This window comes from Mustela nivalis (genome assembly GCF_964662115.1).
Source record: "Mustela nivalis genome assembly, contig: HAP1_SCAFFOLD_768, whole genome shotgun sequence".
Taxonomy (NCBI): domain Eukaryota; kingdom Metazoa; phylum Chordata; class Mammalia; order Carnivora; family Mustelidae; genus Mustela; species Mustela nivalis.
In genome coordinates this window covers 295,111-311,041 of record NW_028135895.1, presented here as the reverse complement: position 1 = coordinate 311,041, position 15,931 = coordinate 295,111, and positions in this window count along the sequence as shown.

Sequence of the window (15,931 nt, the reverse complement as noted above, 5' to 3'; positions counted from 1 at the left end):
CTCACAGTCACGGTCTAAGTTAGGGTTAGGGTAAGGGTTAGGTCAGCGTCAGGGTTAGGATTAGAGTCAGGGTCTGTGTCATGATTAGGTTTGAGTCATGGTTACGGTAAAGTCAGATTTAAGTTAAAGTTCAGGGTCCACATCAGGGTGAGTGTCAGGCTTAGGTTTAGGTTTAGGGTTCAGGTCAGGATCACAGTCAGGGTCAGATCAGGGCTTGGGGTAGGGTTTGGTGTAGGCTCACAGTCAGTGTCAGCGTCAGGGTTAGTGGTTACTGTTTGGGTTAGCCCCGCTCCTGGGTATGGACCCATCTCTTCAAGGTCTCAAGATAAACCCTGGGCAGAAGGGTGTAGACCCTCCACCCGATCCCACTTAACCAGCCTTAAACTGGGGTGTGAACATGACTTGCCCACCAGACATCTAACCCCTCATCAGCCTGATCCTGCTTGTGGCATCTCCACCCATGATGGCATGGCCAGGTCCTCTATACACACAAAGACACAGACACTCAGAGGCGCATACACACACACACACACACACACACACACACACACACAGTGAGAGAGAGACTGCGAAGAGACCTAGGGCTACACCAGTGGATCAGAAGGTGTGGGACTCTCTGACTCTGAGCCCCCTGGTGTCACCTTTTGATTTTATTAGCTAAAGGGCCTGAGGCATTGGGGAAACCTGATATGACCTGCCAGGGAGGGGACGTGTCAGGCGGTGAGCTCTCTTCTCCGTGCATCCTCTCGGCTTCAGTACAGCAGAAGAACATGTCGCTTCCTTTAGGATGTGCCTAGAAATGAGCTGGGCAGGAGGGTTTTCTCTTTATGGGGTGCCTGGATACGTGGGTTCCAATTCTGTTGGGCTCTGTCGTCAGGGAAGTGAGGTCACCACTGCCTGGGGGCTCCTTACCAAACTTTCTGTTCCACCCGAACTCCCTGAGCCACTGGTCCCCAAGCTGCTCAAGGCTCACACTCCACTCAATGCAGTGCCCTTCTAGTGACCCCCATACAGCCTTCCCCCAGCCCTTGGGAGGCCTGGGTGCAGCTGTTGTCCCCACTGTAGGGAACAGAGCTGGGTTTAGACCAGGTTAGTGTTAGGGTTAGGGAGAAGAAAGACTTAGGGTCAGGGTTAGGTTTAGACCTCGTTGGGGTCAGGGTTAGCGAGGCTTAGGGTAGGGGTCAGGATTAGGGTTAGGTTCATGGTTAGGTTTAGGGTCAGGCTCACAGTAGGGTCAGGGTTAGGGTTACGGTCAGAGTCAGGGTCAGGGTCAGTGTTAGGGTGACTGTTAGGTTTAATGTCAGGTTCAGGATGATGGTCAGATTTAGGGTCAGGTTCAAGTTTTTGTTTGGGGGCAAGGTCATGTCAGTTCAGGGTTAGGTTTAGGACAGGTTTAGTGTCATGGTAGGGTCAGGGTCAGGGTTAGGTTCATGGTTATGGTAAGGTCAGCTTTATTTTTAGGTTCTGTTTTCTGAGTAGGTTCAGGATCAGGGTTAGCTTTAGGGTTACGATTCTGTTCAGGATCTCGGTTTGCGTCAGAGTTAGGTTTACAGTCTTGGTTAGGGTCAGTGTTAAGGTCAAGGCCAGGGTCAGGTTTAAGTATAAGGTCTGACAAAGGCAAATTTCAGAGTTAGGGTTATGATCATGATCAGGGAGAGGTTCGGGATTATTGTTAAAGTGTGGTTGGGGTTAGGTAGAGGTAGGTTGAGGGTTAGGGTTAGACCGGGTTAGGGTCAGTGTCAGGGATAATGTTAGGGGTTAGTTTTAGGGTTAGGTTCAGCGTTAGGTTTCGGGTCAGGGCCCGTGTTAGTGTCAGGGAGGGTTAGGTTTAGGGTTAGAGTTAGGGTCAGGCTCACATTCAGTGTCAGGGTTATGGTTAGGGTCAGGGTCAGGGTCACTTTTAGGTTCAGGGTTAGGTTTCTGGTGTTTGCCTGAGTCAGGGTCAGGGTGAAGTCTAGGGCCAGTGTCCGGTTTACGGTCAGGATCTGGTATTGGTTTAAAGTCCACATTAGTGTCAACAACAGGGTTATGTAGTAGTCAGTGTTAGAGTAATGGATTGGATTAGGGTCAGGGTCCGGGTCAGGTGAAGCTCAGGGCCAGGCTCAGGTTTAGGGCCAGGCTTTGGTTTAGGGTCGATGTTTGGTTCAGTGTCACAGTTAGATTGTGGTGGTAGGGTTTGGGATTGGGGTTAGGGTTAGAGTTAGAAGTAGGGTATGGTTACGGTTAGGGTTAGACAGCGTAAGGTCAGGGTTAGGATTTGGTTTAGGGTAGGGTCTAGTGTTAGGGTCAGGGTCTGCATGAGGTGTACGTTCAGGGTCCGTATTAGGGTCAGGGTTAGAGTTACCATTACTTTTAAGGTTATGGTAGGCTCACAGTCATGGTCAAGGTAATGGTTAAGGTCAGTGTTATGTCAGCATCAGGGTTAGGATTAGGGTCAGGGTCAGGTCAATGTTAGGTATGAGTCATGTTTACGGTAATGTCAGAGTTAGGTTTAGGTTCAAGGTCCACATCAGGGTCAGTTTCAGGCTTAGATTTAGGTTTAGGGTTCAGGTCAGGATAAAAGTCAAGGTCAGGTTCAGGGTCATGTTCATGGCTTGCTTTAGGGTTTAGGGCAGTTTCACAGTCAGTGTCAGGGTCACGGTTAGTGGTTAATGTTAGGGTTAGTCCCGCTCCTTGGTCATGGACCCATCCCTTCAGGGTCTCAGGATAAACCCTGGGCAGAAGGGTGTAGACCCTACACCCGATCCCTCTTAACCAGAATAAACTGGGGTGTGAACATGACTTGCCCACCAGACACCTAAACCATCATCAGCCTGATCCTTCTTGGGGCATCGCCACTCATGATGGCATGGTTAGGTGCTCTTTTACACACAGACACACAGACACCCAGAGGAACACACGCACACACACACACACACACACACACAGAGACTGGGAGGAGACCTAGGGCTACACCCGTGTTGAACAGAAGGTGTGGGACTCTATGACTCTGAGCCCCCTTGTGTCACCTTTTGAGTTTATTAGCCAAAGGCCCTGAGGCGTTGGGGAAACCTGATATGACCTGCCAGGGAGGGGACGTGTCTGGCAGGCGAGCTCTCTTCTCCCTGCATCCTCTCGGCTTCAGTACAGCAGAAGAACATATCGCTTCCTTTAGGATGTGCCTAGAAATGAGCTGGGCAGGGGTGTTTTCTCTGTAATTGGTTGCCTGGATACATGGGTTCCAATTCTGTTGGGCTCTGTCGTCAGGGAATTGATGTCTCCACTGCCTGGGGGCCTCTTACGAACTTCCTGCTGCACCAGAGCTCCCTGAGCCGCCGATCCCCATGCTGCTCAAGACTCACACTCCACTCAATGCAGTGCCCATCCAGTGACCCCCATACAGCCTCCCCCAAGCCCTGGGAGGCCTGGCTGCAGCTGTTGTCCCAGCTGGAGGGAACAGAGCTGGGTTTAGACTAGGTTAGTGTTAGGGTTAGGGTTAAGAAAGACTTAGGGTCAGGGTTAGGGTTAGACGTCATTGGGACCAGGGTTGGTGTAAGGCTTAGGGAAGGTTTCAGGGTTAGGTTTAGGTTCATGGTTAGGTTTAGGGTCAGGCTCACAGTAGGGTCAGGGTTAGCGTTATGGTCTGAGTCAGGGTCAGGGTCAGTGTTAGGGTGAAGTTAAGGTTTAGGGTCAGGTTCAGGGTCATGGTCAGATTTAGATTCAGGTTCAAGTTTAGGTTTGGTGGCAAGGTTCATGTCAGGGTCAGGGTTAGGTTTGGGACAGGTTTAGTGTCAGTGTTAGGGTCCGGGTCTGGGTTAGGTTCATGGTTATGGTAAGGTCAGCTTTATGTTTAGGTTCTGTTTTATGCGTAGGTTCAGGATCAGGGTTAGCTTTTGGGTTACGATTCTGTTCAGGATCATGGATTGGGTCAGAGTTAGGTTTACAGTCAGGGTTAGGGTCAGTTTTAAGGTCAAGGCCAGGGTCAGGTTTAAAGTTAAGGTCTGACATAGGCAAAGTTCAGAGTTAGGGTTATGATCAGGGTCAGGGAGAGGGTCAGGATTATTGTTAACGTGGGGTTAGGGTTAGAGGTAGGTTGAGGGTTAGGGTTAGACCGGGTTAGGGTCAGTGTCAGCGATAATGTTAGGGGTTAGATTTAGGGTTAGGTTCAGTGTTAGGTTTTGGGTCAGGGCCCGTGTTAGTGTCAGGGTCAGGGTTACGTTTAGGGTTAGAGTTAGAGTCAGGCTCACATTCAGTGTCAGGGTTAGTGATAGGGTCAGGGTCAGGGTCACTTTTAGGGTCAGGGTTAGGTTTATGGTCTTTACCTGGGTCAGGTCAGGGTGAAGGCTTGGGCCAGTGTCAGGTTTAGGGTCAGGATCAGGTATTGGTTTAAAGTCCACTTTCGGGTCAGCGACAGGGTTATTTAGTGGTCAGTGTTAGGTCATGGTTAGGTTTGGGCTCAGGACCAGGGTCAGGTATTTGCTCAGGGTCTGGTATAGGCAAAGTTCAGGGTTAGGGTTATGATCATAGTCAGGTATAGGGTCAGGGTTATTGTTAAAGTTTAGGTTTAATGTTACGGTTAGCGTTTGGTTGATGGTTAGGGTTAGATCTTGTTAGGATCAGGGTCCGTGGTAGGGTTAGGGGTTAGTGTTAGGGTTAGGTTCAGTGATAGGATTCGGGGTAGGGTCCGTGTTAGTGTCAGGGTCAGGTCTACATTTAGGGTTAGAGTTAGGGTCAGGTTTAGTGTCAGGTCAGGGTTGGGGTCACTGTTAGTGTCAGGGTTAGGTTTATGGTCTTGGTCTGGGTCAGGGTCAGGGTGAAGTTTAGCGCCAGTGTCCGGTTTAGGGTCAGGTTCAGGTATTGGTTTAAAGTCCACATTCTGGTATGGGACAGGATTATGTAGTGGTCAGTATAGTGTCATGGTTAGGATTAGGGCAGGGTCAGGGTCAGGTGAAGGTCATGGACATGGTCTGGTTTAGCGTCAGGCTTTGGTTTAGGGTCAATATTCTGTTCAGTGTCACAGTTAGGTTTTGGCGGTAGGGTTGGGATTTGTGTTAGGGTTAGAGTTAGAAGTAGGGTTATGTTTAGGGTTAGGGTTAGACAGCGTAAGGTCAGGGTTAGGGTTTGGTTTATGGTAGGGGTTAGTGTTAGGGTCAGGGTCAGCATTAGTTTTATGTTCAGGGTCCGTATTCGGGTCATGGTTAGAGTTACCTTTAGGTTTAGGGTTAGGGTTAGACTCACAGTTACGATCAGGGTTAGGGTTAGGTCAGTGTTAGGTCAGAGTCAGGTTTAGGATTAGGGTCAGGGTCAGGGTCATGGGTAGGTATGAGTCATGGTTACGGTAATGTCAGATTTAGGTTTAGGTTCAGGGTCCACATCATGGTCAGTTTCAGGCTTAGGTTTAGGTTTAGGTTTCAGGTCAGGATCACAGTCAGGGTCAGGGTCAGGGTCGGGTCAGGGCTTGGGTTAGCTTTTGGGGCTGGCTCACAGTCAGTGTCAGGGTCAGGGTTAGTTCTTACTGTTATTGTTAGCCCCACTCCTGGGTATGTACCCATCCGTTCCGGGTCTCAGGATAAAACCTGGGCAGAAGGGTGTAGACCCTCACCCGATCCCACTTAACCAGCCTTAAACTGGTTTGTGAACATGACTTGCCCACCAGACGTCTAACCCCCATCAGCCTGATCCTGCTTGTGGCATCTCCACCCACGATGGCATGGCCAGGTCCTCTTTACACAGAGAAACACAGACACACAGAGGCGCACACACACACACACATACACACACACACACACACACACACACACACAGGAATACTATGCAGCCATCAAAAATGAAATCTTGCCTTTTGTAATGACTTGTATGGAACTAGAGGGTATTATGCTAAGTAAAGTAAGTCAATCAGAGAAAGGCAATTATCATATGATCTGTCTGATATGAGGAATTTGAAAGGTGGGGTAGGGGGTCATGGTAGGTAGGGAGGGAAAAAATGAAACAAGATGGGATTGGGAGAGAGACAAACCATAACAGACTTAATCTCACAAAACAAACTGAGGTTTGCGGGGATGGAGGGGGTATGGAGTGGGTGGCTGGGTTATGAACATTGGGGAGGTTATGTGATACGGTGAGTTCTGTGAAATGTGTAACACAGATGAATCACAGACCTGTACCCTTGGGGCAAATAATACATTATATGTTAATTTAAGAAAATTTACCTGTGCTTTATGCAGTCTGGAGGAGGATGGGCACACATATAAACCCATATAGTGACTAGTCCACCTGACACCAATAGGACCAATCAGAGTCTCCCTGGGATTGATATGTAAATGACAGGAAGACGAGGTTCTCTCTTTAGGCGAGTGACTGGCCTTGCTGGATGGGATTCAGGAGCTGGCCATGGCCATCTTCCTGGACACTTGAAGAAGAGAAAGCAGCCATATGGAGACGAGTAAACATGAGACATGGAGAAATAGAAAACTGTTTTGCCGGTTTCCAGTCCCTGTTCTTGATTCTGAAATTTTAGTTCTGCAGCTCTTCTTTTGATTTTTTATAAAGATTTTTTTTAATTTATCTGACAGAGATCACAAGTAGGCAGAGAGGCAAGCAGAGAGAGAGGAGGAAGCAGGCTCCCTGCAGAGCAGAGAGCCCGATGTGGGGCTCGATCCCAGGACCCTGGGATCATGACCTGAGCCAAAGGCAGAGGCTTCACCCACTGAGCCACCCAGGTGCCCCATCTTCTTTTGGATTTTTATGAACTTCTGTGGTATCCATCCCTACAGGAACCTGGACATTCCTTTGTTTTTTGTTTGTTTGCTTGCTTTTCCCTTTTGGTTCCTCCAGTTTTCTTTGGATTGCTGCCACTTGCAAGCAAAGGGTCTTGTAAAAATACCACACCAAGGAAATTCACACGTCCTTAGGAGCTATTGAGTAAGTTCCTGTAGGGGAAGGACACAGTGAGATGCACATTTTAGAGTGATCATCTTAGAATAAGTTTAGAGGATGAATTGGTGTGAGGAGGGGAGGGAAAGGGGCATATTCCTGAAGATGAGATGACAGCTTGGAAGGCCGTTATGGTCATTCTGGCAAAGTATGGTGAGTGCCTGAAACAGAAGAGAAAAGGGGGCCGAGGAAAGATTAAACTTACACAAGGTGAGAAGACTAATGAGACTTTATGAAATCTGAGTTTGTGAAATCGGATATTGTTAGGCTTTTAGCACACTAACTTTGGGATCTAATCTTCAAAAATATTTAAATATCTCTGGTGGTGACAACACCATCGTCTTTCCAGTGATTAAGAACTCTGAAATCTTAATCTGGCCTGGGCTGTAGAATGTCAGCTGTGGCTTGAGCACAACAAAAAGCCGTTGAAGGGTTTTACACTGGTGGGTGGAGGGTGGTCATGGGATTCCTTTTGCATTTTTAAAATGTCATTTTTGGCTGCTGTGTAAAGAATAGATAGAGAAAAGGCAAAAATAGTAACAAATCATTCTCCAATATTTACGGAACATCTACTATGTGTCAGGTACTGTTCTAAACCCTAAAGACAGAATAGTTAACAAGAGACAAAATAAACTTGATGTCCTCTTGGAGTTTTCATTTTAGTTGTTGAGTGAGAAATGAAGCAAATAAATATACATACATATCAGGGGTTGATGTGGGGTAGGAAGGAAACTAAGCTGAGTGAGTGGACATGGGGTGTGGGGTTTAGGGGAGCAGGTTAGTATTTTCTATGGGACTGTGTCAGGGAAGTCTCCCTCATTTGAGAAAAGACTTGGAGGAAATTAAGGAACAAGCGGTTGTGCTGTTTGGAGAAGAGCATCCCATACAAAGCAAACAGTAAGCCCAAGGTGGGAGCACATCTGGTGTGTTTAAAGAATGACACGGCGACCAATAATGCTGGGCAAAAAATGAGCAAGACGGCAAGTGGTAGTGAAAGACCCTGGAGCCGCACCCAAGAATCAAACAGCACGCCTCCACTGGATGCAAATTGCAAGAGGTTTATTAGTTACACAGGCGCCTGCGGATGCTACAGCCTTTGTGAGTTGAGCGTGCCGGGCTAAGTTGGGGAGCAGATTATATAGGGCAGGGTTGGGGTGGCGGGAAGCAAGCTTACAGAAGCAGATGCATGGTTACAGGGATCTGATTGGTTAATTAGTCAGGCGTTGGGTTTAAGGCAAGGACACAGCTGTTTGTTCTGGCGGGCCTTGCCTCAGCACTCTGGAAAGTCCCAGGTACACTCTATTCCTCATTTGTCTTTTCTTTTGACAGACCGGGTGATCACGGACAATAGACATCCTGGTATGTGTTGCCATCCGGCTATGGGGACCATCAAGCCTTCAGCAAGGGGAGAGGGGGTGCTGTGGGGACATCAGGTTACTTAAACAAGCCTTTAGCAAGGGGAGAGGGGCCTTTCAGTAGGAGGTAGGTAAGGAAGGTAGTGGGGTCAGATCACATAAAGTATTCAAGGCCATTGTAAAGATTTGCCTTTAACTTTGTGCCAGATGAGAAGAGCTTGGATGGTTTTGAAGAGGCTTGACTTGATTTAGATTAGAAAAGGATCGGGGTGCCTGGGTGGCTCAGTGGGTTAAGCCTCTGCCTTCAGCTCAGGTCATGGTCTCGGGGTCCTGGCATCGAGCCCTGCATTGGGCTCTCTGCTCATCAGGGAGCCTATTCTCCCTTTCCCACTGCCTGCCTCTCTGCCTACATGGATATCTCTCTCACTCTGTCAAATAAATAAATAAAATCTTAAAGAGAAAAGAAAAGAATCACTCAGGCTGCTGTGTGCAGAACGGACTTGTGGGGTTGTGGGGTGGGGATGCTACTTGCATTAATGTAGACTGAGATTTCTATACTGCTGACATTTGGGGCCACATTAATTTTTGTTATGGGGAGCTGTCCTGTGCACTGACCACTAGATCGCAGGAGCGCCCTTTCCCACTCTCAAGTTGTGACAACGAAAAGTGTGTCCAGACCCTGTCAAAATCCCCTGGGGGGGAACAGGTACACAAAACTCTCCTGGTTGAGGACCACTGATTTGGGTGAGAAGGGGTATTGGCCCAGACCAGAGCAGTAAATGCAGGGGTGGGGAGAAGGGGGGAGATTCTGGGTGTATATTGAAGACAAAACATGCAGGATTTGTAAACATATTAAGTGTGGAGTGTGCGGAAAAGACAAGAGTTTGGATGATTTTACAATTTTGGGGGCCCGAGGCCATGGAACAGTGACGTTACCACTTGCTAAGATGGGAAAGACGACGGGAGAAGCAAGTTTGATGGGCAACAGGTGTTTGGTTCTGGAGATGGTGGCTGAATCCACATGGGGATGCCCAACCAGCAGCTGAACACACGAGTCTGGCATTCATGGGTGAGGTCCAGGCTGGAGGCACAAATATGAGCACCGTTAAGACTTAGGGTTCAAGCTCTGAGAAGAAGTGGGCTTACCTACGCAGTGAGTATGGACAGAGGTGTGTTTGGCAACATGATAAGGCAGCTTCATGATATCTGTCCCCTGGTATTTGTCCTGTGAGTATGGATGGGAGTGTGTATGGGACTTAGGACTTGCTTTTAACCAGTAGAATTTGGCAAGGTAAGAAGATGTCACTATTATGATCTCATTATATTAAATCAGACTGTTTTACGGATTGGAGTGAGAGGCTGTCCTGGACTTGAAGAAGCAAAGAGCCAAGTTCAGAATCACCTGTGGAGAGAGTTATATGGCAGGAAACCGCAAGAAGACTCTGGGGGCTGAGGATGGTTTCCAGTTAACAGCCTGGAGAATCTCCCTGGCCCGCCCCAGCATGGGCTGCCCCCCAAATCACACAACTACAAGGAAATGAGTTCTTCCAACAACCCGAGTGAGTTTAGAAGCAGAGCCTTCCCTAGTGGAACCTGCAGGTGAGAACACAGCTTGGTGGGCGCCTTCTCTCCTCCTTTGAGTGAGACCCAGAGCCGAGGACCCTGGTTAAGCTGTGTCTGGCCTCCTGACAGCTAGAGATGGTAGGATAGTAAACTGAGCTGTTTAAAGTTACTAAACTTGTTATTATTTGTTATGAAGTAACTATTAAAAACAAAACAAGAGGCCCAAAATGGAGTTGCTTATGCTAAGCCCCATGTCCCCCAAACCAGACTTAATTATGATTTCAGCTGTCCCAGAAATGGAATCTGAGCCCAGGCAAGCAGACACCACCTGATCCCCACTCCCTCGGACCCCTGCCATCCCCATAAGCCAAGTCACCTGGCCATAACCAACCTGCCTTGTTTGCCTGACGTGACTTCCTTGATCCTCCTCTCTTCTGCCTATAAAAGTCTTTCATTTTGTACTGCTCCTCTGAGCTCCTTTCAGTCTGCAAGCAGGATGCTGCCCATTTCGTGAATCATTGAATAAAGCCAATAGGTTCTTTAAAATGTACTCAGCTGAATTTTTTTTTTTAACACAACAGAAAACTCAAGCAGAAGGTCCGAGTCCCAGAGCACAGGACTGATGTCTAAAGGTCAGGAAGCTCAACAAAACCCAGCCAGGAAAGGAGCCATCATCACTGACCAGTGTGGAAGAGGAAGGGAGAGCCAACATCACGATGAAAAAGATAGAATATTTCCAGAGAAGTGGAGGGAGTTCTATGTCTATAGGACTGACAGGTTGAGTCATTTGGATCTGAAAGTTAATCATTGGATTTGGCAACTTGGCGGTGATTAGCAATCTTGTAAAATATCTGTGTAGGTGTAGTCGTGGCTGCTAACAGTGTCTGAAGTGCAAAAAAAAATTCAGGGTTTGGATTCAAATGGGAGCAGTGGATATAAAGAGCAGTGAGCAAGTCTGACTTCTGTTTTGGAGGTCAAATCAGTTGGTTTTGCTGATGGATTAGATACGAGAAAAGGGAAAGTGGGAATTTATCCCAGGGGCTGAGGCTTTAGCCAGTAGGAGGTGGGGATGCTGTTTACTAAGATGGGGAGATTGGGACAGGAGCAGGTTGAGGAGGGAGCAGGATAGAAATCATGGTGAAAATAAGACTCCTGTTACATATTCATGGAGAAATATGCTGCAGGCAGTTGGCCATGTGAATCTCAGCTCCAAGGGCGGGTTAGGATTAAAGACGTTAACTTCAGAGCCTTCAGCTTCTACAAAGAACTTAAATCAATGATGCTGAATGGAATCGGCCAAAGCAGTGATTTTAAAACTGGGGCTGGGAGGCAAGGAGTTTTGCTCCCAGGGCCGATTGAACAATATCTGGCGACATTTTTGGTGCTCACCACTTGGGGGGGTGCTGCTGGCATCTAGTGGCTAGAGACCAGAGATGCTGATAACTGTCTTGCATGGCACAGGACATCCCCACAGCAGAGAATCACCCACCAGGTATCAATAGTGCTAGGTTGCGAAAGCCTGATGGAGGGAGAGAGAGAGAGAGAGCGAACGCATAGCTACAGAAGACCCAGAATCAAGCTCTTCAAAGGGGCAGAGATGAAATAAAGAAGCAAATTGAGAATACAGGTCCAGGATGGTAGGAAGAGAAACCATGTGATTAAGAGGGCACTAAGGAAGCGGGAACCTAGAGACACCGAGTACATCCATGTTTGCTAGTGATAGGCGTGTTCCTTGCATGGACCACCTATGAGAATTCACACACCTTGCACATTTTTAATTTGACTTCTGAAACTTTTTAATCATAAACTTTTCATCACAATATATGTATATTTTATTAACTAGGTGTTGAATATATTAAACATTTAAAAAATGAGATAGAGGGCACCTGGGTTGCTCAGTCACTAAGCAGCTGCCTTTGGCTCAGGTCATGATCCCAGGGGCCTGGGATGAAGGCCCACATTCCTGATCAGCAGGAAGCCTGCTTCTCCCTCCCCCGCTCTCCCTACTTGTGTTCTCTGTGTGTGTGTGTGTGTGTCTACCAAATAAATAAATAAATCTTTAAAAAGAAAATGAGATAAGAAAGGATCGACTTCATTGGAATAACATTTGCCTGCTACAAGTTGTTTTTTTTTTAAAGCAGAACAGTCTCATTTCCTGTTATTTTATTTCCCAAACCACACTGGAATGGAATGAAACCATTATAATCCTTACTTGTGCTTTTTCCTATTATGGCCCTAAAAATATGTAGTTTAATTTAAATATGAAGGAATGAGTGTCACTAACCAAAACTGATTGTTATTCTGATGTCAGAGCACTTCCAACATCTGCCCTAATCCCCTTTCCGATGTTAACCTTTACCCTTAATAAGGAGAGGAAGCTCTAAAGGCGGAGCCCCAGGACTGCCCACAGAAGGGCATTATTTGAAACAAAACTGGTATTTCAACTTTGGTATCAGCCCAAGTCATACACTCTAATAAGATCTGAGAGGAGTGTCTTGATCTTCCAGGAAGTAGAGGAGTATCCTGATATCAGACCCAAGAATGGGCATATGACCTATCCTACAGAGCACACATGGAGTTTGAATCTGGAAATGGACTCCCTTAAAATGATCTGCACATAAGGATTCTTTATAGAGATTTTTCAACTACCCTTGGGGACACGGTACCCTACACCCACAGGTGTAGACAAATATTTTACAAGCTATGCTGGGAATGAGGTGGGGAGAGAAATATGGAGGTTGTTATAGGAATGTAGAAGGTTAAAGGAAGTCTTTGTTTTGGGCTTTTACCTTTTGTTTTTAAGAAAAAGATCATTTGTATTCTGACTGGAAGGATCCATTGGGACAAGAACTTGATATTGACCCTGGGAGTGGAGTCCTGGAGAGGGTTGGAGGGAACAAATCCCAGGCACAAGGAAGAACAAACACCAGCTGGGGATGTCTGCTCTTCTCAATAAACCTGCTCTGTCTTCAACTCTTTCTGTGTTTCTTGTACATTTCTCCAATTACCATGTAAATTCCATGATGCCAGGGACTTTTCTGTGTCGTTCGCCACAGATTTACAAACACTCAGGGCAGTGTGTGCAGTAGGTACCGACTAAATATTTGTTGAGTAAATGTCTAAAAACAAATTAAAAATGAATACAAATGTAGGTATAGATTTGATTGGGTGGTGGTAAGATAAGGGAATTCCTGCACAAGGGGCTTTTATTTTCTTGAAGTGTGACACTAGTGATGAAGTTTTGGAACACAGGTGAGGTTTGGTGGGGTGAGGTCCAGAGCCTATGACCAAGAAAGGATTCTTGAGACGTCTTAGGTGCAAATGGTGATTTTATTAAAACACAGGGACAGGACCCAGGGTCAGAAAGAGCTGCTCAGACAGAGGCATGGTTGACTGGGAGCTGAGGAAGGTGAGGACAAAGGGGGTGTCCAGAAGGACTGTCATATGCTAAAGAAGAATTTCAGGATAAGGGAGACCTGGTTATTGTCAAGTCAAGGCTGTTTTTGCCTCTAATGAGGGAAAGCATGAAGACAGCTGGGAGTTTCCTGGAGATATGTTACATTCCTCCTATCACACATCCTTGTCAGTGGGCTTTGGGCTTAGAAGAAATTCAGTTTTATTACACTTCCCTCCCCCTTAGCCTCCCTCAATTTTATGGAGGGGAGGGTGATGTTAGGGCTTCCGGAAACTGAGGTGTGGGTGTCTGAAAGTCAGACTATTGATGAGAAAGCTTCTTCCTTCCTTGTAAGTCGCTAGGACATTTGTAGATGGAGGGAAACTCCTGTCCTGCAAGACTGGGATCTCTATCAGTTAAGAATCGTTTTTCCTTTAGGGCAGCCGGGAGTGCATGAGGAATGTTACACATATGGCATGGGGAGAGGGTGTAGGGCGCCAGCTGCTGCTTTGTCCTCAGCTTGCCTTCTGCTCCCTCATCCTTAGGACAGGAGCTGGGAGTGAGGTGAAATAGTTCAGAAGAGGTAGGGGTAGGGATTGTTGAGGCAAGTCTTGAAGGTGTGAAACGGTCATCCATTAGAGGGAAAGCAAACTCACCAGAGAGACAAGGGAGTTTGAAGCCAGAGTTGAGTATCCACTGTAGAATTGTGGTCAAGTGTTTTAAAGTACAGCAGGTTGGCTCAGCTGTATGATTCCTTCCTGGTTTCTGGTGCATGCCGCTGGCATTGGTAGAATCATTTCTAAAGAAACAAAACAAAAGAGGATAAGCCATTCTTTCAGAAATGACGATGAATCAAGTTTTGAACATGCTGGGTTTTGAGGCACAGGTGGGATATCAGTGAAATAGCATGAGTAGGTAGTCAGTTACACGGGCCTGGTGGGTAGAAAAGAAACAGATGGTCATGTATCAGTGGGAGAGATGTTGGCTAGGGAATGGGAGCTGAAACCAAGGGCACAGTTGATATCACTACAAGAGAGGGTAGCTTGGAAGAGAAAGGTTAACTGAACCCCCGGGGAAACCCTGATGGGAAAGTCACATGCATTTCTCAGGCATGCCAATGTTGACACATATTATTGTAACTTCTGGAGGCCAGAAGCCATGGCTTTGAGACTCATTCATTCTCTGCCTCTGGCATAGCATGGGCCACATTAAAGGTAATTCTAAAATTCATTCTGATTTGATTTCATTGCACTTCTCATTTACTAGAATCTTGTCATGGTTTGCTAGTGTATCATTTTCTCAAAAAGATTAAGTAAGGACCATTTTACAAATATGAGATGAATGCCTGAAGGGATTTTGTTTAATTCATTCATTAGCTCGGGAACCACTAAGATGTTACCACCATTTCAAGCAAAAATCTCCAGGCAGACACATATACAATCAGTAATACTTAAACGAATTTGCTTTGATAGATGCAAATAGATATGCAAATAGAATGCAAATGAATGCAAAACTGCCTTCTACCAAAGGAAAAGGGGTCAACTGTACTAGACAACTAGACAAGATCATCTGCATCCACATCAATTATGTACAATCTATAGAGTTGCAAAATAGCTCAAAGACAAGAAAGGCACAGAATATCCCATAGAATTGGTCATCCCAGAAGGTTACATGAGACAACACGTGTTTTCCCTTGGAAGACACTAATCTTTTAGGTTCATTTCAATGTCTTTCGTGATTTTGCCTATGCTTTAAAAAAAAAAAAGTTACCCTTATTCTTATTAGTTTGAAAAAAAAACTAATAAAATACTAGTCTGTTATAAAATACACATGGAAGAATGTTCTGGCACTATCATACCCAATTTGGGGTACGAACTGATTAGGAAGATGAGGCAGAATTTGGGAGCCCCTAGAATGAGTCTGTTTCCGGTTGGAATGGGAAATATTTAAGAATCAAATTAAATGATCTCAAATCCACTCTGGAATGAAACAGGTTATAAGGAAAATACAGAAGATGTTGAAATGGACCTGTTGGCTCATTGTGAGCTTTCCTGGTCGAATGGAGACCTCTACCATGATGCTTGTCCTCCATGTCCCACCCGTCCCATACCTGCTATCCTGGCACCAAAGGGCCATCAGACTTTAGGCTCAGTCTGCAGTTCCAAATGGAAACCCTCTGTTCCCACAGTAGTGGACAGGATGACTCTGGTTGCTGGTGGAAGCGTCAGCTGCTTTAGTCCAACAGTTCAAGAGAGGATCAGAAGAGCATAAGGACGATATTGGAAAAAAATGCTCGGACGAATTTCCAGAACACAATATTTCTCTTTGCAATTTTTGAGTGTTCTGTAGCCAACCTGCCAAAAAATGTGAAAACTATAAATAGAGAGGAGTGGGAAGGAGAAATGAGGACCTGTCACAGTGCCAGTGAAAATAGGGAACTGAGAATCTTCCAGAGATTCAGAGTCAAAGGGGGTTAATATTTACTTAGAAAAGAAGTCGTGGGCACAAGTTCTAGGATGAAATGAAGGCAAGAGAGGGAAGTTAGGGAATCGAGAGAGAGAGAGAGACTTGAAGATAAAAAAAAGTCAACTTAAAGTCTCATTCCTCATTAAGGAAAGTACGTATCAGAGAAGAGGGGAGAGACTGGGATATAGTTGATCGCCGATTGTGTCTGGCTCTGATTAGAAGCTTTGTATCCACTTTTTAA